The 24,053-nt window shown below is 42.6% G+C and overlaps 1 protein-coding gene across 8 annotated transcripts in view; it reads right to left on the minus strand.

Annotated features, from left to right (window-relative positions):
* The window catches only part of PKNOX2 (PBX/knotted 1 homeobox 2), a 382,423-nt gene extending 362,120 nt beyond the window's left edge, over positions 1-20,303 (minus strand). For 4 of the 8 annotated variants that reach the window (XM_043997764.1, XM_043997763.1, XM_043997765.1 and 1 more), the window contains exon 1: positions 20,204-20,303. The gene's annotated coding sequence lies outside the window, so the exon portion shown is untranslated. Of the gene's footprint in view, positions 1-8,406; positions 8,426-18,867; positions 18,939-19,364; positions 19,588-19,733; positions 20,029-20,203 lie in introns of those variants that run through there. The other 4 variants (XM_043997760.1, XM_043997757.1, XM_043997761.1 and 1 more) reach the window with 4 other exon arrangements.
* Positions 20,304-24,053: the final 3,750 nt, after the last annotated feature.

Raw genomic sequence — 24,053 nt, forward strand, 5'->3', positions numbered from 1 at the left:
TCTCCAGGGATAGGGTGAAGACTTTATGAATGACCTATAGGAGTAGTTCCAAAGTATCTGGGAAACTGATAAAATGCCAAAAATTCTCCAGAGAATGAAGGGCAGAGTCAGAGGGAATCATAGACTAACCAATATTGGCAATTACAGCTTTAAATGGCCATACATTTCACATAAGATATGCAAATAAATACAAATTATAATCAGAAATACAGGCTCTCACACCTGGCCCAAAGGTACCTTAGCTGTAAAATAAAACAGCACTTAGAATCACAGAATGCTTGACTTAAAAAAAGACTTTAGGGATCATCTAATCAAACCTTCCCATTGGAAACTGAGGCCCAGAAAGATTCATAGTGTCAGCACTTTTCACTTAGTAAGAGTTGTTATTCATCCCAAATTAAAGACTGAGGGGCCATTTGCATTTAACACGGTCACCTTCACCCCTTGCAATGGGTGAGGCATCTGTAATCTTTTATATGCTTTATTATCTCCTTCCTTTACCAGGCAAGGAAACTGAGTCACCAAGAGAAGAATGACTCCAGAACCAGTCAAGTCTCTCAACAGCCTTGCTGACACCACATTTCCTCAGGTACACGGTCAGAATTCAGAAGACAACCTTGGCCTAAAAGCTGACAGCCACCAACCTGAAAACCACATCACTGTGTGTGTGCTTTGACCTGTGTTCTCTGAGGACAGGATCTGGATCTTCTTCTTCTTTGTGTCTTTGAGAAACATCGCGGCATGGCTGAAAGCTCACTAGACTTGGAGTCAGGAATGATAGAGATAGTGTGGTATGAAATAAAAATGGAACTCTGGAGTTGGAGTCAGAGGGCCCCCAAGTTTCAATCCTGGCTTTGCTGCTTACTACCTATATGATCTTAGGGACATATGGTGAGGACCATAGTGGGCACTGTGATTTTGCAGTTGCCATCCGGTAGAGGAGTCATATACTTCAAGGGGTTAGTCATTCAAGCTATAAAAAAAATTAGAACATAGAGACTAAAGGAAATAGTCAAGGATCTTTATTCTTCTCAGTCAAAGAACCCTCCAGGTCCTTCTTCATTGTTCACTGTTGTTGTTGGGAAGCAAATCACTTCATTACCCTGGGTCCTAGTTTCCAACTTTTTTCAATCTCAAGATTCTTAACTAAGTAGTCAAAAGATTTTAAAACATCAAGTTGCTTCATTTTATCCCTTGACCTTGGTTTCCAACAATATAACCTCTAAAATGAGAAAATTGGGCTAGAACATGGGTTTCCTATAAACTCTTTCCAATTGTGACCCCTTTTCACCCAAGATATTTTTAAGTGACCCCGGGTACATAGGTCTATAAAATAGATATACATAGCCTTTTACTGTTGCCAAAATTTTCATGACCCCCCACATTCAGTTACAACCCATTATAGGGTCTCAACCGACAGTTTAAGAAGCTTTGGGCTGCATTCTGGAGAGCAATTTGGAATTATGCCCAAAGGGCAATAAAGCTGTGCATACCCTTTGACCCAGCAATACCACTTTTGGGTCTTTTTCCCAAAGAAATCATGGAAGGGGGAAAGGGACCCACACGTACAAAAATATTTATAGCTGCTCTTTATGTGGTAGCAAGGAATTGGAAGTTGAGGGGGTGCCCATCAATTGGGGAATGGCTGGACAAGTTGTGGTATATGAATACAATGGAATACTATTGTGCTGTAAGAAATGATGAGCAGGAAGAGTTCAGAGAAACCTGGAGGGTCTTACATGAGCTGATGATGAGTGAGATGAGCAGAACCAGAAGAACACTGTACACAGTATCATCAACATTGAGTGTTGACCTACTGTGATGGACTATATTCTTCTCACCAATGCAATGGTACAGAAGAGTTCCAGGGAACTCATGATAGAAGAGGATCGCCAAATCCAAGAAAAAAAAAGAAAGAAAGAACCGTGGAGTATAGATGCTGATTGAACCATACTATTTCTTTTGTTTTGGGTGCTGTTGTTTTTTTTTCTATTTTGAGGTTTTGCATCACTGCTCTGATTTTTTCTCTTGTAACAGGATTAATGCAGAAATAGGATTAATGTTATTATGTGTATATATATATATATATGTGTGTGTGTGTGTGTATATATCTATATCTATATGTATAGGTATAGAGATATATAGATATAACCTATATCAGATTACCTGCTGTCTAGGGGAGGGGGGGAGGGAGGGGAGGGAGGGAGAAAAATCTGAAATTGTAAAGCTTGTATAAACAAAAGTTGAGAACTATCTTTACATGTAACGGAAAAAATAAAATACCTTATACATTAAAAAAAGAAAGAAAGAAAGAAAGAAAGAAAGAAAGAAAGAAAGAAAGAAAGAAAGAAAGAAAGAAAGAAAGAAAGAAGCTTTGGGCTGGATGATCTCAAGGTCCCTTCTAGCTTTAAGTATCTACAAGAATGCTGAAGGCATATCAAAGGTGGAGCCAGGATAACTAAGGACAGAGATTGTCTTTTTAGACAAGGGAGAGAGGGATGCTAACGCTAAAGCTAAAATGGAGATCATCTAAAAATGGAAAATTCTAGATACCCAGTTAATCAAAAGAATACATTGGGGGGGGCAGCTAGGTGGTGCAGTGGATAGAGCACCAGCTCTGGAGTCAGGAGGACCTGTGTTCAAATCCGACCTCAGACACTTGACACTTACTAGTTGTGTGACCCTGGGCAAGTCACTTAACCCTCATTGCCCCACCCAAAAAAAAAAAAAAAGAATTCCCTAAGAATACATTGTTCAGAGCACTTATTTTCTGCACTCGTGTTCCATGGGATAGGTTCAGGAGACAGAGGTGTAGGCCAAAAGCAACTGCGCATGGTCTCTGAAATACCTAGTTCTCAAACACCCACCTTCAAGGGATGCATCTTAATGCCTTGTGACTCTGGCACAGTTTGATTTACTTCGATGTTTCCATGGGGACGGACATGACTTTGGCCCTGGTGCCAGAACCTAGTAGATAGTGGCTGGAGGTGAATCATTCCAGCCTGGCAGGAGGTGGTTCAGATCCGTGAAAGTCTCTTCTTTTAACAACACAGTCTTTCCCAGGAGAAAATAAGATTGTCTCATTTTTTTCCCTAGTGTCTCAGCTACATTAGATATTTCCTGACAGCAAGATTCATCTGAAGGTTCATTGATATGAACATGTGAAACTTCATTGATATGAAAATTCTGAGGCTTTTTATAATAAGAATAATCTGGGTGCCAACTGGGTCTATGAGAAAAAATGTGAGGATGGGAATGTGGAACACAGGGAAAAGCCTCCCCCCTACCCTCCCAAAAAAGCCCTCTTATTTCACTTCTAACTTCTGGCCAGTTGAGCCTGCATACAGTCCAAGTTTGATTCACTGAATACTAGTTTGATACACTGAAGCCCTCTGTGAGTCTCAGTGCTGGTAGATTTTCATAGCCTCTGCCCCTAAGGCAGACAATGCCCATGAAAAAGAAATGGGACTCAGAAGCAGTTTTTCCCCAGGAAAACATCTCACAAGTGAAAATCTTTCCTGAGAAGGGAGATTATGGAAGCTGGAAGTCTCTGCATCCCTTATTCAATGAATCAAATATTTAAAGTGCCTACCATGAATCCAGCACTTCACTATAAGGGGTTCAAAAACAGAGAAATCATAGAGTTAGAGCTGGGTGGGACATTCAAAATCATCTAGTCCAAGTTCATCATTTTACAGATGAGCAAACTAAAGTCTACAGAGATGAAGAGATTTTCTTGATCTCAGCAGTAAGACTCTAAAATCAAACTCTAATGCTATAACCAGGCACTCTTCCCAATGTACCACAGGGCCCAAGCTCACTTAAGGAGCAAGTGGCAAAGTCAGATTCCAACCAAGGACCTCCATCCAATTCAAAATCTAGCACTTTTTTCACTGTATCACATGGTCTTTGTCTACAAGGAATTTCCAGCTCAGTTAAGGAGGCAGGAAAGGATATACATGCAAATTCCCTAGCAATGCCAAGAAGATAGTAAGTGTCCAGTAAGTGGAATGTACAAGTCCTATGGGGGCAGGAGTGATTAGGAAAGATTCACTGGGGGAGGTGAGATTTGAATTAAGCCTTAAAGGAAAATAATAATAACAAGAGCTGATATTTAAACAGCTCTTAAAGATTTGCATAATGCTTTACATATTTTATCTCATTTCATCCTCACAACAACCCAGTCAAATTCTATATGTATTATCATTCCCAAGTTATAGATGTGAATTGAGGCCCAAAAAGATTAGCTGATTTGTCCATGCTCACACAACCAATGTCAGGGACCATATTTGAACTCTAATCCTTCCCAACTACAAGTCCAGGCCTCTTTGCATAATTCACACTGTTTCCAGTTGAAGGTTAGTGAGAGGAGGGGAGGCTGAATGAAAGAAGGAAGAAGAGAAGAGTATTTCTGAACCCACACTCACTACTGTCTCTGGAGACGATGAGATTCCAGAAGAGTACCAGACATACAATTGTATCAAGGAAGGGCCAACCTGGGTTGCATTTCCAGTCATGTCCTGAGGTTCTGATTATTTGAATACTGGACATTTAAGAGATCAGGAAGGGGCAGCTAGGTGGTGCAGTGGATAGAGCACCAGCCCTGGATTCAGGAGGACCTGAGTTCAAATCTGGCCTCAGACAGTTGACACTTACTAGCTCTGTGACCCTGGGCAAGTCACTTAACCCCAATTGCCCCACCAAAAAAACCAAAACCAAAGAGATCAGGAAAGTACAAGAGTATTCCAAATCATTTCCTACGATCTGTGGGTCTAGTCTGAATTCTGGAATTCCAATGGGAATAGAAATGCCTAATAAGAACCTTCTAGTAACCTACAGGGGTAGCACTCTGGTCAACTTACTTGCTTCCAAACCTATAATCGTCCTTCACTGGGAATCAAATCCAAAGTACTCATCCAGGTTATTCGGGGCAGTTGCTTTTCTTCATCATTCCCTAAGTGTCAGGATAAATCGATGTTGTAGCCCCCAGTGCTACAATCAAGGAAGAATAAGGAGGTCAATGGCTCAAAGTGACAAGGAATCTCATCCAACAACATTCTTAAGTATCAGGTAGTCTAGCAAAGAAAGCTTCAGTGTTAATATTGCCTCCTTCAAATTATCTTCTATTTCCTTACTTCCCACTACCACTCCCCCCCCAAATCAAAGCTCCCAGAAGGCTGTGTAGTTTTGGTTTTGGATAGCCATTCTTCCAGCAGAGTCCAGTTTGACCCTCACATCCCACCCCATCCCCCAAAGTTGAAACAGTACCTATACCACCTCCCAGGCTAGACATTATTGTATTGGATGACAGCAAAAACACACTCAAAATACAGACAGATATTTGGAGCTAACAGAGGGACTGTTTTTCTATAGCCTAGCTTTTTTTTTTTTTTAAGTGAGGCAATTGGGGTTAAGTGACCTGCCCAGGGTCACACAGCTAGTAAGTGTTAAGAGTCTGAGGCTGGATTTGAACTCAGGTACTCCTGACTCCAGGGCCGGTGCTCTATCCACTGTGCCACCTAGCTGCCCCAATAGCCTAGCTTCTTAAACGGTGGGCCACCACCTCATGGGGTGGCATAACTGAATGTGGGAGGGTCATGAAAAATTTGGCAAAAGTAAGAGGTTATATATACCTATGTTATATACCTATATATCTGGAGTCACATAAAAATTTCTCAGGAGAAAAGGGGTCAAGAGTGGGAAAAGTTTAAGAAGCTCTGATCTATAGAAAGTAAAAGATTCATTCTTGCACCGTCTTCTGGGTAAACAAGCTAGCTGCTTGAGTGTGAGACAAACTCTACAAAACCAGTCTTGAATTACTTAAGCGGCAAAGCTGTGGTTGTGGGTATATATAGGATGTATTTTAGATGTATTAGTAAATCATAGTCCACATTTCTAAGCCAACCAACTTCTTCCAACGGATATAATAATCATACTATATCCTTCAATTAAGCACAAAAATGTCACCCTACATTACAAACCTGGGGAAACATTTTGATTATGCAAATACTTAATCCTTAGGGTAGAAAGTAGAATTCTCCTGGAAAAAGTACTAAAAATCAGAAGGCCTGTGTTAAAGTTCTACCTCCACAATTTTTTCACAGTGACCATGGACAACTCATACCAGTTCACTGAGCCTTTAGATAATAAGGATAATACTTGTACCATCTGCCCATCCTCTCCAATTATTTTGGAAAGTAATCTGAATTTATGGTAGGAAAGTGACTAAAATGCCCTATCATCTTTTTTTTCAGGGCAGTGAGGGTTAAGTGACTTGCCCAGGGTCACAGAGCTAGTAAGTGTCAAGTGTCTGAGGTCAGATTTGGACTGAGGTCCTCCTGAATCCAGGGCTGGTGCTTTATCCACTGCGCCACCTAGCTGCCCCTAAAATGCCCTATCATCTTACCAGAGATCACACTACCTAGCACATACCTCAAGATGTAGATAATTAAAAGAAAGGTCTGATATGCCAAAATATCCATAGCATATCTTATGGTAGAAAAAACAAAACTGGAACTAAAGTAAGTGTCCATTGACTGAAGAATGGCTAAATCAGTTTGGTACATGAACATAATAGAATTATTACACCATAAGAAATGAACATGAAGAATACAGGGAAACATGGAATCTCATGAAAAGTAAAATAAGCTGAATCAGGAAAAATATATACATAATGACTACAAAAATGTAAATGGAAAGACCAGAAAAAAAAACTTACAACTCGACACTACAATTATAATGACCAGTTTTGGCCCCAGAGAAGGGATGTGAGAATGCACTTCTCTCCCTACACTACACAGGTAGGATACTATGGGGGGGGGGGGGCTGCGGGGCAGAGCATAGTACGTACTTGACTCATAAGCCAGTGATTTTTGCTGAACTGCTTTTTATCCCTCTTTCTTTTTTATTCTTTGTTATGACGGATACTTATGCCTCTCTAGCTGTGAGACAACTGATAAAATGAAGGTGAGGTAGAGAGATCAAAAAAATTGAAGTAAAAGCTCAAAAAAAATTTGCCCTCTCTACCCTTTTTTTTGGTGAGGAATTCACTTTGTAAACTAAGTATGCTATACATAATATATACATGGTATAGAATAACCATATATACCACATATATACACACACATATATATGGCATAGAAAAAATAGGGACAGCTTGGTTGATGCGGTGGCTAGAGTGCTGGGAACAATCAGGAAGACACTTCTTCCCAAATTCAAATCTGGCCTCAGACACTAGCTGTGTGACTCTGGGCAAAGTCTCTTAATCCCATTTACCCCAGTTCCTCCTCTTTTTAAATGAGTTGGAGAAGGAAATGGAAAATCACTCCAGCATCTTTGCCAAGAAAACCCCTAATGGGGTCATGAAGACTAACATATCTGAATGTCTGAATAACAATAGATAAAATATATTATCTTCCTCTCAGACCCACTGACAACAGTCCCAAAACTAACTGAACTACAGACCTACACACAGGAATGTGGCAATGAGGAAGAAGAAAGAGAGAAGATCTAACGACTTGTCCAAGGGAAAAGAAATCCCTCATATGTCCTTCATCATGCCACTGGATTTCACTTACCACTTTTCCTGGTAGAGTTCAGCCTCTTTCCATGGCTCCTTACGATAGATAATAGATACTTTGAAGTAGAAGGGAACTTCAGATTTCAGGGAAGGCCCTTTCTCTTGCCTTTTTTCCAATTTTGGCAATGCCCTTTCTTTTTCTCCTTCAACACTGTGCTGCCAACAAGAAGACTCTTGACGGAGTTATTAACCTCTTATCTGTTTATATCCCTGGGTCTATCAAAGCATTTCTTAAGAGCAATACCTTTAACCTTTCACTTCCCAAATCTAACGGTAATCACATTGGGATAGTGATAAGATCTACCACGAGGTAGGTTCTAACAAGGCATTCTGGAAGTCATCAGGAAGTATCAGTCCTCTATCTTATTACCATAAATAGATTCTTCAAATAGGGGTTCCTCCTCAGAGAGATGCCAGGCCAAAGCCAAAAGCTAAGTAATTCTCCCCCATTAACAGACTCCAGGGAATACTGAAGGGATCCCACCAAGCTGTTTGGCTTTTCCCCAGAATGGTAACTGACAAGTGAAGGATGGCTTCCCCAGAAGACAGCTCCTTGCCATGTGTCTGGCTTTTTCTTACCAGAGCTGGGAAAGAGAGACCAGGAGTCTTGACTCTCATTATAACAGAGCCAGAGGCCACCCCCAGAGCCTTCGAATAAGGGCTTTTTGAGTTCCCAAGTCCCTGAGGGTTCCTACAGCTCTATGCTTCTGGGCCCTTGGGTCAGGAAATTCTCTCCAGATCTGCTTTCAATTCCCACAGTCTGGACACTTACCAGCTCTTGAAGGAGAGCTGAGGGATAATGTCCCAACCATGAAGAAATGACTCACCAGACCACAGAATCCAAGTGAATGTGCCAAAAGTGGGAGGAGATCTCCGGATCTGGAGGAGACCTCCGAGAGACCCAGTGAACTTTTCCTTCCTTCTTATAGAATTTTAGAAGCATAAGGGATCTTCGATGTCCTCTAATACAACCTCTTCATTTCTGTAATTGAGGACACTGTAGCTCAGAGAGGTTAAATGACTTGCCCAAAGTCATGCATAGTTATTGGAAGTGCTTTTTTCTGTTACATCATGCAGTTTACCTAAATCCTATCCATCCTTCAGCACACAGCTCAAGTTCTCTCTCTTCCTTGAAGCCTTCATTGCTATAGCCCACAGTAATCTCAATCTCAAGCTCGCTCTCTCTCTCTCTCTCTCTCTCTCTCTCTCTCTCTCCCTCTCCCTCTTCCTCTCCATCTCCCTCTCCCCCTCCTTCTCCAGGTCTCTTTGTCTCTGTCTTTCCTTCTCTATCTGTATTTCCATTTCTCTCTGTCTTTCTCCCTCTGCCTGCCCCCCTTCTCTCCTATTAACTCAAAAACCACAAAAAGAAGCCACAAGGTATAATGTAAAAAGCACTGGATTTGAATCCAGACCCTGTTCCTTATTAGTTTATATGGCCTTAAATAAGTCACTTTACCTTGTTGGGACTCAGCTTCCCCATTTATAAAATGACAGCATCAGCTCTAAGGTCCTTTCCAGTTTTCTGTGATATAAAGTTAAATCTTAATTATTCTCTATTTGTTTCAACCTGTAAACTCCTTGAAAGCAGAGACATCATTTTCACTTGTATTTTCTACTCTGCCCAATCCCCAACACAGCACAGTGCATAGGGTAAGACGCTAAATAAATAAATATTGAGGGGGCAGCTACGTGGCACAGTGAATAAAGCACCAGCCCTGGATTCAGGAGGACCTGAGTTCAAATGTGACCTCAGACACTTGACACTTACTAGCTGTGTGACCCTAGGCAAGTCACTTAACCCTCCTTGCCCTGCAAAAAAATTTTTTTAAATTAAATAAATAAATGAATATTGACTAAATTGACACATTGTGGACTCATTCTAAGTATGGCTAAGTTCTCTTCTTTCCAACATGGAACTAGATTTCTAGGGCCTCTATTTCCCCCTTTCTAACTTGAAACCAATGCTAGTAATCTACATTGTAAGCAAACCAAATAGGATGTTCTCTTTTCTGAATATGTCCCAACCCAAATAAATAAATAATAATTCCCATATGAAATAATGACAAGTGGTCATTCACCCTCCATCATAAAGAGGGAATCACAAGCCCCCAGGCATCCCATTCCATCCTGAGGTAGTTCTAATTGTTAAGTTTGTCAAGAGACTCCCAGAGTGACCATTTCCCCAGAGCTATCTCTGGAACCTTAATTCCAATTCTACTGGCAAACCACTAATCAACCAATATTGAGAAACAAGGCTGTCTGGAACATGCCCCTAGCCTTTGAGATGAACTCATGAAACTATGTTCTCTCACTAAATGACCCTCACTTGATATCGATGTCAGAGACAGAATCTTAGGCAAAATGAACCATAGGCTTGATTGAGCATGTGATCCTTTTAAAACACTTAATTTGGGGATTCCCAGCTGGTCCATTTCAAAGCTTTATTTGGTTGGTTATAGTGCCAATCTACCTCCATTGTTCACAAGTGGCCACGAGCCCTAATATCCCCAATACTCTCACCACTTTGATTTTGATTTTTGTGGCGTGATACATTGATCACACCAAATCCCTATCTAACTGCATAGAAACCAAAAGTAGATTCTCCTTTGGATAAGGTCATGGAGCCCTCACTTAACCTCTCTATATACTGATTTTTCTTCCCTGTGCAAGAGGAAAAATAATTTCAACTAGTTTACACAAAGGTGTTGGAAGTAGGAGGAAGAAGATGAAGCATTTTAGCAAAGCTCTTTGTGATCGGGAGGATATTTTGTCACTTAATAAAAGGGCATTGGTCTTGAGAATCAGGGGACCTGAGTTTGAGTTCCGGTCCTGCCACTTATTCAAACGTGACCGTGGGATAGTCTCTCAACATCACTGAACCTCTGTTTTTCCATCTGCAAAAAGGGGATATTAATACTTGCATTAACCTTACAGGGTTGTTACTAACCTTAACGTGCTGTATGAATATGAACTGTTTTCAGTGTTATTGCTTGAGCAATACAAACGTAGGGAAGTGTCCATCTTTAAAAAGTTGGTTTAGACCAGTTCTGAGGAACACTCTTGAAAGGTCATTTGGTCTCTGTGGACCCTAGCATGTCTGCACTGAGGCACTATGCTGATCTGGGAAGAAGAGACTTTCAAAGAGATTGAAAGACAACTTACCTCTCATACGTTGCAACCACCATCCTCTCTCATAAGAACCAATGAATTACACTGGCAGCCAATATATCCTAGCAACTCGGCCAACAACACATTCTTACGGCTATGATAGGGGCTCCCCAGCTTAGGTCGATGTTTATATAAAATGTTGGAAACTGGGAGTTGGTGGGGCCCTTAGATTTATCCAACTATCAAATTTTACAAGTGAAGTGCCATCTAACACCAATCATTCATTATGAATGAAAAACTGCTCATAGGTGTAAAGAACTTAAAAGTTTACAAAGGACTTTTTTCTCATAACAATCCTGTGAGACAGGCAGAGCTGGGATTATAAATCCCATTTTACGGACAAAGTAACTGCATCTCCAAATTTGAATGACTTGTCCAATAGTCACAAAGCTCAGAAATGCCTGCTTGAGAACTTGAACCCAGGTCTCTTGACTCTAGGTTCAATGTTCTTTTCATATTGTCATGTAGCAACTCTACTGACACCAAATTCCCTTCACAGGGTCCTACGAGGGCAATGGGCCAAGAATGTTGCCAATAGCTTTTGTCCTTTTTTACTTAAGCACAACAAAAGGGAGTGGTAGCAAAGGTCAGGAAGGGCTGGGGGATGGCCCCAGTGAGACTGTCAGGGACCTCCCCATGAAGCAGCTCTGACCTATCCTATAGTCAAACCTGTAGGTGCTAAATCGTTGACATTGGTTTCCAAGAATTTGGTTTAACTAAAATGCCTTCAATTGCAAAAGGAACACTGTTAGTTAACAAGCATTTATGAAGAACCTAGGGGCCAGGCACTGTGCTAAGCACTGCTTAGAAAACAGAAGTATGAGGAATCAAATCCCATACATTGTGGGACCTACAGGATAACAACTTAGATTTGCTGGTTACTTAAGGTTTAAAAAGCACTTTTCTCACTATATCCATTATTTGTTGTCTCCCCTAATTAGAACAGCAACAGAGACTATCTCAATTTTCTATTAGTATCCCCAATGCATACATAGCACAGTGCTTAGCCCATACTGAGTTCCCAATAAATACTTCTCCATTCTATTTTGTAGATGAGAAAACTGAGGGTGAAAGAGATTAAATGGCTTGCCCAAGTTCATGCAGCTGTAAGTAAAGTGGAGGAACCAGGGCTTCTGGCTCCAAAATCTAGTGTTCTTTACTCTTTGAGAATAGGGCAAAGGAGAAACAAAGATAAATGAATTGTAGTTTAACAAAAGTACTACCTTTTATTTCACTTTGTACCCTCTCGAACTCTGGTGACCCCAATTAGCACAAAAGGCTGATCTCACTTCCAACTTTCCCGACCATTTTTTTGTGCCCACAGTATCATTCCCCTCCTTTAAAGCTGCTCAAGGACTACCTCCAATGCCTAGCATAGTGCCGAGCACAGCAGCGAGCTTGATAAATGCTTGTTGACTCCAGAAAGCCCATTCTGATGAAACCCACTTAATTATGGTTGCTCCATTACTCTGTACCTCCCTTCCCACTAATTTAGAAACTTGATACATTTGTTTGCACTTGTTCTAAGTGAACTTATCTCTTTTTCATCTGGAGAAAGCACTGGATTTGTCATCAAAGGCCCCAGGGTTAAATCCTGGCTTTGCTGCTTGCTACTGGTATGATGACCCTTTGCAAATCACTCCATGCCTCAGTTTCCTCATCTTCAAAATGAAGGTTGGATTAGATGACTCCTATGGTTCTTTCCAACTCCATCACTATGAACCTGTGTTTATGTATGTCTAGTTTGCCCCTTGAGACTTTCTTCCTGTTTTTTCACTGTAGCACCTATTTCTACATTTATTGGGCAACGAGGTACAGTGTTCAGCTTTTGATGGTGAACTGGGGAAGGACCAAAAACAGGGCAGTGAGACAGAAAGAAAAGAAGCAAAGAGCTGGATGGATAATACACCAACTTCCATCTGGGATGACCAAGAACAAGTTTAACAGAATCACAGAATCTGAATTGGAAGGGACTTCAGCAGTGAGACAAACTCCCCCAGTGAAGTAATACAAAGTCCCATAATGCCATGAGGCAAAGTTCAAAGGAATTCCGGCCACCATTGCTCCTTCTCCACACCCAGAAAAACAAAAGTATGCTCAAGTTCCCCTCACAGGTCACCTGAAAAATGCTGATTGTCCTCAAGGGAAGTCACTCCAGATGGAAAGTTGACTGAAGGAAGGGATTTGACAAAAATGGGATGGGGGAGGCTAGATAGGGTGTGAGTGGGGCTAGGGGTATTTGGAAAGAGAAAAGATACTACTGAGGTGGTAACAAAGCATTCCCATTGCACAGTGACCCACTGATTTTTACTCCCTGTTCCCAGTGACCTGGATTTGGCACAGGCAGGGCCTTCCTCTGACATTGGTCACTGGCACTGCTTCTGCTGAGCTGTGTTGCAACTGGCCATGTTAATATTAAATAGCAAAACTAACCGTTACTACCATCACCCAATCCGGCCCCGTCCGAACCCTCTCGAGTCTGGTCAGGGCGCCGGGGCCAGCTGCTTTTCCCCACATTCCAGCCAAAAATAATACCAGAATGGAGCTGTTTGGTGGAGACTTAATCTAATCTTCATTGCTTCAGTTTTAAAATATCCTGCCCGGTTTAGGGTTTCTGATTACACACAGGGATGTGTTTTTAGTGAGATGGGTCTTAGCAGAAACGTCCTTCTTGTAATTAGAAACCCAGGCAAGCCAGCCCTGCTGTGTAGCATCCAAGCCAAACACCAGATCCCCCAGAAGACAACACGTTTGCAACAAACTCTTCCCAGGCCTTGTTTGTTGGCATTCTTGGTTCTCCTTACTCATTTGGAGTCTGGAAACGCAGAAAAGTTTCACCAAAAGTATCATGTCTTCCAAAAATCTATGAGCTCCTCCAACAAACCAGACTGTTGCTCCTCCCTTCTTACAAGTTTTCAAAATGGAAACAAAAATGAAGGCAAGAAGGTTGGAAAAGCACATGGGAAATTCTTCCCCCTCCCCCTGAAAGATGTAAAGGCCACAGAAAAAGTTAAGAGTTACAGCAGTTCTACGAGGAATAGCCCTCCCTAACTCAAAATGCATTATGAAGTAATAGATTTGCAGGAGCTTCCAAAAAAAGAAAAAACAACCCCCAAAAACCCCAAAGACATTTTTAATCTGGTTCCATAGATTATTTTAATAAACCCAGGCAATTTCTCAAATATTATGGCCAAGAATATACTTTCATTTGTCACCATAAATACCTAAGTGAGGTTCAGCGAACTGACCCTTCTACAACCCAGTATCCCATCCAGTGTGACACCTGGGCTAGGTTTGGATCCTTTCAAAGGAGTATCAAGAACCTCAGACAAGATTCTATACATTCTTAACCTTTTTTGTGTGTCATGGACCCCTTTGGCAGTCTGGTGAAGCCTATGAGCCTTCTCTCAGAAGAATGTTTTTAAATGCATAAAATATATAATTACAAAGGAAATAAATTATATTAAAATGTGGTTATCAAAATATTTTTAAAAACAAGTTCATGGAACCCAGGTTAAGGACCCCTGAACTAGGAGAGTCTTTAGTTCTCTGAAAACAAGTTGGATGCCACGTTAATTGAACATGTGGCAACACTAAAGGGAACATAGATCAAGGACAGGTACATAGATTTTTAGAGCTGAAAGAAACTTCAGAAATCCAGTCTGCTCATTTTATAGATAAGGAGGTTCAGAAGTGACATGACTTGCCCAAGGTCACAGAAATGGTAAATGGCAGAGCTGATCCTAAATTCAGTTGTCTTTTCACTGCACTAGGTACAATAGGAACCCTGGGGACTAGCATCTCCATTCTTCCTCCAGTATCCCTTTTGATAGCCAATGAGTGGCCTTTAAATCCTTAGATGCAAAGGAAGGCATTTCAGTTCCTTCAAAATATTAAAAAAAACAAACTCCTTAAAGTCATGGAGAAGGAAGCTTGGCCAATCCCAGGAGGAAAACACACACACCAATTAATGTAGCTGATCGGCTCAGACACTTGCTCTCATTTCCTTTATTAGTTAGCATGTATATACAGTGCTGTTTGGGGACAAAGCATCCCTTCCATGTTTATTAGCAAGTCCTCACAACAACCCTGTGAGGTAGGTATATGGAATTCATCCCACTTTACAGATGAAGAATCTGAGGCCCAGAATAATACAGCCTGGAAGGAGAAAGAAGATTTAAAACTCCCAGTTCCCACACTTTCATTATAAACAAAGGTCATCACCCATGAACTACCAGCCTGTCTTCTCTGACCGCCTCCATCGCCTACTTTCCCAAACCCTCCAAACCTCACCAAGGATTTGTTTTATTTAAATTAGTAGATCCCAATTACAAGATTTGGCAGTACAACTTGGACAGAGATGTGATTTTAGCTCCTCCCTAAAAAGTTAGCCTTTCAATATTATTCAATCTTCAATAAGTCATGGATTTCATATGAAGTGTTTATATAAACCATAGCATGTTTGCCAAAATACAGGGCAAGCAGCAGCTTCTGAGAATTTCATTTTCCAAAACGTCTTCCACTTTTCTTCCTTTTTTTTTTCCTCCTTCCTTTAATTTGTGCCCTCCCCTTTGCTCTGAATTTCATTTGATCCAGACACTTTTCTTCACATCTCCTCCATCTTCACATCTAACAATTGCATCACACATTTTTATGTTTATGTGTGTATATGTACACACATATATGTGTATACATACATGTACATACATACATGTGTATACATATTCATACACACACACATATATCTTACAGCACAGCCATCCGTGAGAGGCATAGCCTAGGAAACGAAAACTCAAGAAAGTGCTTCTCTCCTCAATTTGATATACCAAAAAAAAAAAAAAAAAAGCCCACTGGCTTAAGAAACCAGAAACAAAGGACAGAAATTGGGGGCCAGTTTTCAGAAAGATGGCTAGGAAATCTAGACACATGTTGGAAACCTATACATTTTATAGGTTGTTTCTTTAATAAAGCATACTTAACTGCTAACAACTTTGTACTTATATTAAACTGGCCAACATTTTTAAAGGTCTAATTTGTCCCTGTTCTGTTCCTGTTTACTTAGTGTATTTCATTCACACTGAGGAAACCAAATTGATCCATTTGCTTTTGTTCATAAAGCAAGTTGAGAGAGAGGGCCTTTTAAAATGGGTAATTCTGCTTTCTAGGCATGCATTGGTCTCTAATGAGTTACAGCACCAGGTTGAAGATGGACACTGTAGGGGAAAAAAATGTTAACATACAATCTGGCGCACCCATAAACATCAAGGCCAAGGCAGAGGTATGTTTCCAGTTACGTTAGAACTTCATGAATTCAGGATTCTCCATTCGCAAGACAGTAATTCTCCTTATTTCATCACTAACTTACTTCAAATGTGTTTATACAATTTATTGCTACTGAACTTCCAGGCAACTGGTGTAGAGTTAATGAAACCCAGCTTGGAGAAGCTTTGAGCTTTAAACGAGTAACCACAGTTTAAATGGTTATGACATGCGGTCAAAGCCACAGCCCAGCCGGCTGCAGTTTCTGTGTTAGGAGCTAGTCAAAAAACTTGTAATCTCGCCTTTTGTGCCAGCTAAACAGAAAAAGGAAAAATAGCTCCAAGTCAGTCTACCATAGTCTTTCCCTGTTTTTCTTGTATGTCGTTTTTAACATATTCACCTTCCCAAACGGATAGGTTTTCCTCCCCAATCCCCCGCTGTTTTAGGAGGCCCTCTGAAATATTTAGCAATATTGTTTGAAATAAGTTTGGATTTGTTAGAATAACGTCAGGCACTGCAACAGCTACCCTTGGAAAAAACAACCCCAAACTAACATTTAAAAGTAAGTCTTAGGGAAGTACCTTATGTACACAGAAGAATATGAAAGAAGACTGAACATCATCCCCAAATCTTGTTCACTTAAAAACTGACTTTTATTCTATTCTCACCGATGTCCACTGGAGTTCTCTCATCCTTCTTCCCCCCCCCCACCCCGCTGCTTCACTCCCCCTTTAATCTCTTTCCATTTCGGAGCTCCAGTAAGCTCCCTCTTGTTAAAAAGAAACATTTTGGGAAGGGTAAAAGGTAGGCACTGGACTCTGCCACTGCAACACAATAAAAGACCCCTTTCAAAGCAGCACTTTCATTAACTTAAAGCAATCTATAGACTTAAAAGCAGAGAGCAGTAAACTCTCAGAAAGGATCATAAAACAGCCAGGCTCAAGTTGGGTACACTTCACTGCAATTTGCACGATGCATTTTACTGCTGAGAGGTGGTTGGGTTGATCTCCTTTAACCCTCTGCTCCTTATTCTGAAGCAAACTTTCTTTCTCTACCCTTGCATTCCTTTCTCGAGCACAATGGATAAACAGTGACTGGGGGACCCTCCTGGGGTCATGTCTCCCTCCCCCTAGTGCCCCTCTCCGCGGGAGAGGGCACATACACATTCCAGGCCAGGAAAACAACAGGAGAGAGAGCCCCCCTATGTCTAGCTCAGCCTCCTGCTTCTACTCATTGATCCCCAGCCTGCCTGCCGAGCTCTCGGGCTGGTTTGGAAATGGAGGGAGAGCCAGATTTCGAGTTTTGGATTTATTTACCAATTTCAAAGGAAATTTCATGTCACCACCTCGCACACATATACTTCAGTATTCACCTTTCCCGTCTTTTGGACCTAGGGACTTAATCTTTGCATCTCCCCACCCCACGGTTCTACAGGGAGAAGAAGGAAGATGGAGTTAAGGCGACTACTGGTACTTCACAGCTACAAAGGTCCCGAGGACTGAAAACGATGCCCAATTCACCAGGATGGGCACCCTGTGTATTTTATACTCAAAAACTATTATTTCACTAACTTTAAGTGGTCTAAACTTGTCCCAAATTCGAAGCTCTCTTGAATTCAGTGAACTGGAACATAATGAAATTATAAAAAGTCAACAGTAAAGACCCGGCAGTGTCTCAATAGGAGGTTCCATAGATTTTCATTGGATTGAATTTTGAAGCCATCGCGTAATAGAGTGGGGCTTGACCAGTCCTCCCACCAAAAACAGAGCAGTTCAGAATTACCGGGTTGGGTTAGGCACACTAAGAAGGGGCGGCGGGGGGAGGGAAAGGGGTAGAAGAAAACCTGCCCTGTGAGAAGAGAGCTCTGAGAGAGGATGGCTGCTGTGGGATGAGGGACAATTGTAGAGAAGAAAGCTTCTGGCGTCTAGTATCCCCATCCAGATTCACAGTCCAATATCTCAACCGCAGCTTCGGAATTAGCCCTGCAGCCCAATCAGACCTCTGAATCACAAGTACCGCATCCCAAACGCACGTTAACACCCCAACTACAGTATTTCTAGCACCAGTCCAAGCTCCTAGAACGGATCAAAGCAGCCCATGTCCCTAATACACACCCTTAAAGCTAACCCAAAATACTGTCACTGCGTACACAGAAAAACGCTTCAGGGACTAACTAGGTCCAGCCAGCCGCACCAGTGCCCCAGGGTCTACCCTTGAGCTATGAGGTACTAAACTGCCCCTTTCTAATTCGCCTAAGCCTCTTCCAAACCCGGTGTTCTGGAACTAGGCCAGTTCCAATCTGCTTTCCCCACAATATCTGAGAATCACTTGCTCCAGCCCGGGAGTCCTTAATTCCCCAAATCGCCATGCCCAACTCAAGGATGCTGCGTGGACTCGAGATCGGGGCGAAGAACAACCAGAAACATGAATCCATCAGCCGTAGGTCGCGAGCAACTACTTTCATCGTTTATCAAAAATGCTTTTTCTACCTACCCCGAAGGGCAATGAGACTCAGAGTCTCAAACTACCTACCCCAATGAACAATTTCCAGTGATAGTCTCAAACCCAGAATGAGCCTTGATCCCATTTTCACATCTTAAATTCAAACCAAGTCTTCCTCCGACTCCGATTCAAAATGTGTGGAGGACCCAAGCTAAATTCGGCCCTACTCTTCCAACTCGAATGCGTTCTCAATCTTTCGGTTCCTGCCCCAATCTCCAACTTTGGCCTTGGTCCTTCCTACCATTTCAATCCCAATGAGATCGTAGTCTTTAAATCTAAATCTTATTTTCAGCCCCAGTCCTACAATAACCCTGTCTTGGCCCTACAGTGCTAATTCTTTATCAGAGATGGTTTGATACCCCAACTTCCAGTCTGGATCTTCCTCCTGTCTGGGAAGCGCAACGAGCCGCCCTCGGTCTCGGCTGCCATGCCCCTCCGAGAAGGGCAGGCCAGTTCGGCTTCTATCTCCACAGGGACTAGGAGGTTGCTACGCCTAGCCCAGAGGGAGCGCAAACTTTGCGCAGTGGACTGGAAAGGGACCCATCTCCCCTCTCCCCCGCTGCTTCCCCCTGGGGTGCCCCCATTCCTTCCCGGGGGCCACGAGGGCACCGACCCCCAGTCTTCCCTCCCCCACAGGCGTGCAGATCCCCCTCCCCCTTTAACCCCCCCCCCCCCCAGTAATTCGCGGAAAGCCTTCAACATCACGGATCCCGCTTCTCCCTGGTCCAGAGACTCTCAGGCTCCATAGAGCCTAGTTTTCTTGCCCCGCATAGCGTAGATCCCCTAGCCTCACGAACACCTAGCCCTTCTTCCCTCCCCAACCCCCCACCACATTTCCTGACCCTGACACACAGACCTCTAGCCCCTTCGATTCTTCCCCCGCTCCTAGGGTCCAACCCCGAAACACCTCGGGCTGCTAGACTCCGAGAGCCCGGCCCGAATCTTCTCCTAGTCACGCAGCCGAAGCGAAACCCCGCCTGGCTGAGCAGAGTAAACGCCGGCCCGAGACGCTCCCCCAAGCTCGGAGAACGCCAGTGCAGGGCCGGACCGCGGCACCGAAGGCTGAACCCCGAGCCGCCTCCACCCGGTTCCCCAGACTCCACGGCTCCTAATTATCCAATACAATCCCCCAAAGCCCCGGATCCTCAACTCCTGGCCCTTTGCTCTAAAATGCCAGCCTGCCCGCCCACCCCCCCAGTTGTCCTTAAAGTGACGCTCCACCCACCCCCGCCAGGCTCCTCGAACCCTGGGACAATGCAGACGGGGGGCAAGCGGCCCCGAGCAGCCGAGGTTGAGGCAGTAGCGGCTGCTGCGGCGCCCCGAAAGCGAGCTTAGCCTGGCCCGATGCACGGTGCAGAGAGCGCGGTTCCTAGCCACCTCCTTCCCCCGCAGCCTCGCCACGGCTCCGCGTTGTCTAGCTCGTTTCAGTCCTTCCCCCTGCTTCTCTCCTCTCTCCACGCTCTCCTTGTCTCTCCCTTCTCCGCTCCCTTCTTCCCTCCTCCCTGCTGCCTGCCTCGCTCTCTCCTCCCTGCTTCCTCCCTCTCTCCCTCTCTCCTCCTTGCCCTGTCGCAATGAATAATACTCTGGCTTGGGGACTGGAATAAAACACACGCGCTCTGAGGCAGCCGCCCGCAGCAGCAGCAGCAGCCGCCGCCTGCAAAAGCGTCTCTGACATGGAAATGAATGACAGCTTACCTGATGCCAATCTTCATCAGACTGACACCGGCGTGACAACACAGCCTATACTTCCCAGCACTGCTCTGGACGTCAGCAGCACAGGGACCCGCCCCCCGGAGCCCCCCCCCCCTCCTTCACACACACCTCCCCTATCCCCACTCCCCCTTCTCTTCCCACCCCCCATCACCCCCACCCACTCCAGGCCCCAGCAGCATCCAAATAAGAGAAGCCGCCAGGGTGTCTCCCTCTACTGGAAGCTTTTCGGAGATCACACTGACTACTGCTTGCTCCTTCCTGTCTCTACCAAGGAAGGCAGGGACAGTGTTTTAGAAAAAGAACATTTGCAGGTTCTGGGAGATCTAGGTGAATTAAGGAGTCTAAGGACCTTCATCCAAGCCGCTCATTTACAGTTTATCACCTTCTACATCCCACTCCCCACGCCTCACCCTCTCCAACACCCCCCCCCCCTTTGGATTCTTGGAAGAAAAAAGCTGAGGCAGAGCTTCATGAAAACTCGGAGGGGACTGGGCAGTTTTAAAATTTTTCCATGGACCCTAGGAAAAGGACTGCACGGAAAATCACAAAACTTAGCGCAGAGTAGAAATCCTCCCCATCCTTCATTCCTCCTTGCCTGGCCTAATTTTTATGATTACATTTGAATAATTCTCATTACCCTAGCCCCATAAAAGGTGTTCAGGTGATGCTCTGGTTAGTTATTCTGACACTCAGGAGTTCTTTCTTGGGGGAGGGTGAAGACATATGTAGATACGCCATGTTGGGGAGGGGGAATCTGGGAGATGCATGAAAGCTTTTGGAGACTTTGCCGATGATTCAGCTCTTTGCAAATGTATGCCAAGCTTGTTCATCAGCTACTGCTATTTTCATTATAAAAAAAAGTCTTCAGTAAACTATTTGAGTTCAGATGATAAGGAGTGTTGCCGTTGGCTGGCTGTTTCATGCTGGGTCTTGCAGGAAGACTTCAACACAAAGAGGAATTTGGACCCTCAAATACCTGTTATAGAGACAAATAAATGTGCACATACAATACAGAGGTACATGAATGTGTATGTGTACTTCCATAATGTAGCAATCTCTCCTGCAAAGGTACAGACAAGCACTAGAAGGCTTATGGAGCCTATTTCACTTTTGGATCCCAAGATTTCCCTATTTCTGGAGCAGGTCAGAATCCTGGAAGGGGTTTTATGACCTAAACCACAGGGATTAGTATTTGATACCCCTCCAACCTATGAACAACCCCACTGAGAAACAATGCCTATCTGAGTAGGGAATGCTGAAAATGAAATTCAGATAATCAAGCCTAATCTATAGCCCAGTATCTTAACACAAAATCTCCCAGGAAACCATGAGCTGGACCTTTAAACAAATAGCTTCCTAGGCCTTTGCCATTCTTCCACAAACATCAACCCCCTACAGCACCCAAGAACAAGGAAAATTAGTTTTCTGTAAATGAGAGAAAACTGAAGGTTCTATCTTACCACCCCAAAGCACACTTATTCTCCTGCAGTTGGGTTCTTTCATGAGTTACAAAAGACAACACACCCCTCAACCCAAGATTCTCCATTGCTTCTTTTTAGAGAATTGAATTCTCCTTATTTGGAGCCGTTAGAAAACTATTACTCTGTGATCTTTAAGTCAGAGAGCCAGGTTTGCATTATAAGGAGCAGTGTGATTATTATAGATTATAGCAATAAGAAGTGCACTTGCCCCACCTTTTTAAAAAATGTAGCAATAAGATTCCTAATTCTCTTAGAGGCACAAAGTCAAAACTGTTACAAACCATAGAAGAAACCCTTAAGTTAATCTTAAAGGTAAGAGAATATTTGTTGACCTTTGTCCATGGAGGGTTTTCACTCTTAACCACTACTATGGAGGATAAGTTTCTATAACCCCCCACCCCCAGTCAAAAGGGAGAATCACACTGAATGTGAATACTTAACCCCATTACAAAGGTATCTATAAGTCAGTTGTAAATCCTAATACAAACACCAGCCAGGCATTCATCCATGTCACATCATTCGTTTTCTGAAATCAAGTTTAATATCCAAGTCTTTCCTGACACGTGAAACTCAGGGACCACAAATTGCTATTTACTGGTATTCCTTTTAAAAACTGACACCTGTATCTCTTAAGTTCACAAAATTATATGTTGTTTTATATAAATATATTTTGCATTGGCTTTTATATGTTACAAAAAGTAGAGGAAGATTATTTAGAACGCAGTCTTACTATTTATTGTTCAAAGTTTTGATTCTATTATTGACATCAAATCAACAAATATTTCTTGGATCTTGTAAGAGATACAAAGGAATATAAGAGCCAGTCCTTATCAAAAAGGAATTTACAATATAGTAGAGAAAATGGCATTTACACCCAAAAGTTAAATAACAATCTAAGAGTTAAACCATAATAAACACACAAATATAAGAACTCTCATAGGCAGTACATGATTAATTGACAAATGAGTGGTATAGACAGGGAAGGTCAGGAGTCCAGAGAAGGGACAGATCACTTTATGCCCTTCCTATGTTAGCTCAGGTCCATAATTTTGATTTAAATTAAAAGCTCTTGAAGGGCAGAAACCATGTTTATGAATAATTGTTTGCAATGGGTACTTGTAAAAAGCAGGGAGAGGTGAGAATATAGATAATGAGAAGGGAAATATGAGGAAAGTGGAAGAAAGCCATCCCTACCGAGACTTTTCATCTCCCTATCTCTCTGGTAGCAGCTGGGACTATTGATGGCTAGGGGAACCAGGGCTAAAGAGGAAGACTTCTCCCTGATTAAGGGCATAAGGGTTAGTCACATCCCTGGCTTGTATCTTAATTTTTCCCTTTGGGAAAATCTCCATGGAGAGAATGAGATGGGAATGAATAGCAAAAGCTTAAATCTCTTGTACAACCATGTCTCCAGTATAGTGCTCTAAGCTAGAAATCAGGATGCATGAGTCTCTTATGTTATTCTCTATATTCTGGTAATATTGGGAAAACCTCTCCGTCTACTTATCTTACAACATGAAAGACACCTGTCCTCTACCTATACTGTAGGGACTTAACTGGACCATGTGTCTAACATGCTTTGAGCTTCTCCAAAATAGAGGGAAAATATAATGACAAGGACATATATAAAAAGCCCTTTTCTCTTGTATTGGAGCAAACTAACTCCAACCCCTCACATCCTCCCCTAATCCACACACACATAACACATACAATACACTGCCCCCCCAACCCTACCTCAATAATACATACTGACTAACTGCTTACAGCTTTCCTACCAGTACACACATTATTACACACAAGAGAGAAGGGGTTTCCTCCTGTCTCTGCCCTGCTCTAGATTTCTTCTCTGGATAAGCTCAAAATGAGAATCTTTGAAGGGAGGGAAGCCCTCCCACATCAGCAGCCCTTTTCAGGAAGGAGTGAAGGAATGAATGAAAGCAATTGGAATGATTCTACAATGCTTCTTCATAATGTTCTGGCAGAAGCTAGGAAGTTTCACAGACAGTTTGACAGAATCAACAAAAAAAGGAAAGAAAGAGAAAGAAATAGGACATCGTTAGTAAGTATTTAGGAAGATAAATTAAATGCTTAACCTGTGACTTTTCAAAATAAGCCACTTCTCTGTACTGGTGTTCAAGTGTTTCACCATAATACTTGACAAAAGAAGGTATAGAAATTGTGTCTCTATCAGGTTTCATTTCTGTCTTGGTTAAAAAAAAAAAACTATGTTCAGATCTAAAGACTTTTTTCAAAATTCTCTCCCTTTGGCTCACCTTTCTTTCTTCCCACCACCACCTATTCCTTGCCCATCCCCTAAATCTGTTCCCATCACAAGGGCTATTGAAGTGTTT

This window comes from Dromiciops gliroides, chromosome 3 (genome assembly GCF_019393635.1).
Source record: "Dromiciops gliroides isolate mDroGli1 chromosome 3, mDroGli1.pri, whole genome shotgun sequence".
Classification (NCBI taxonomy): domain Eukaryota; kingdom Metazoa; phylum Chordata; class Mammalia; order Microbiotheria; family Microbiotheriidae; genus Dromiciops; species Dromiciops gliroides.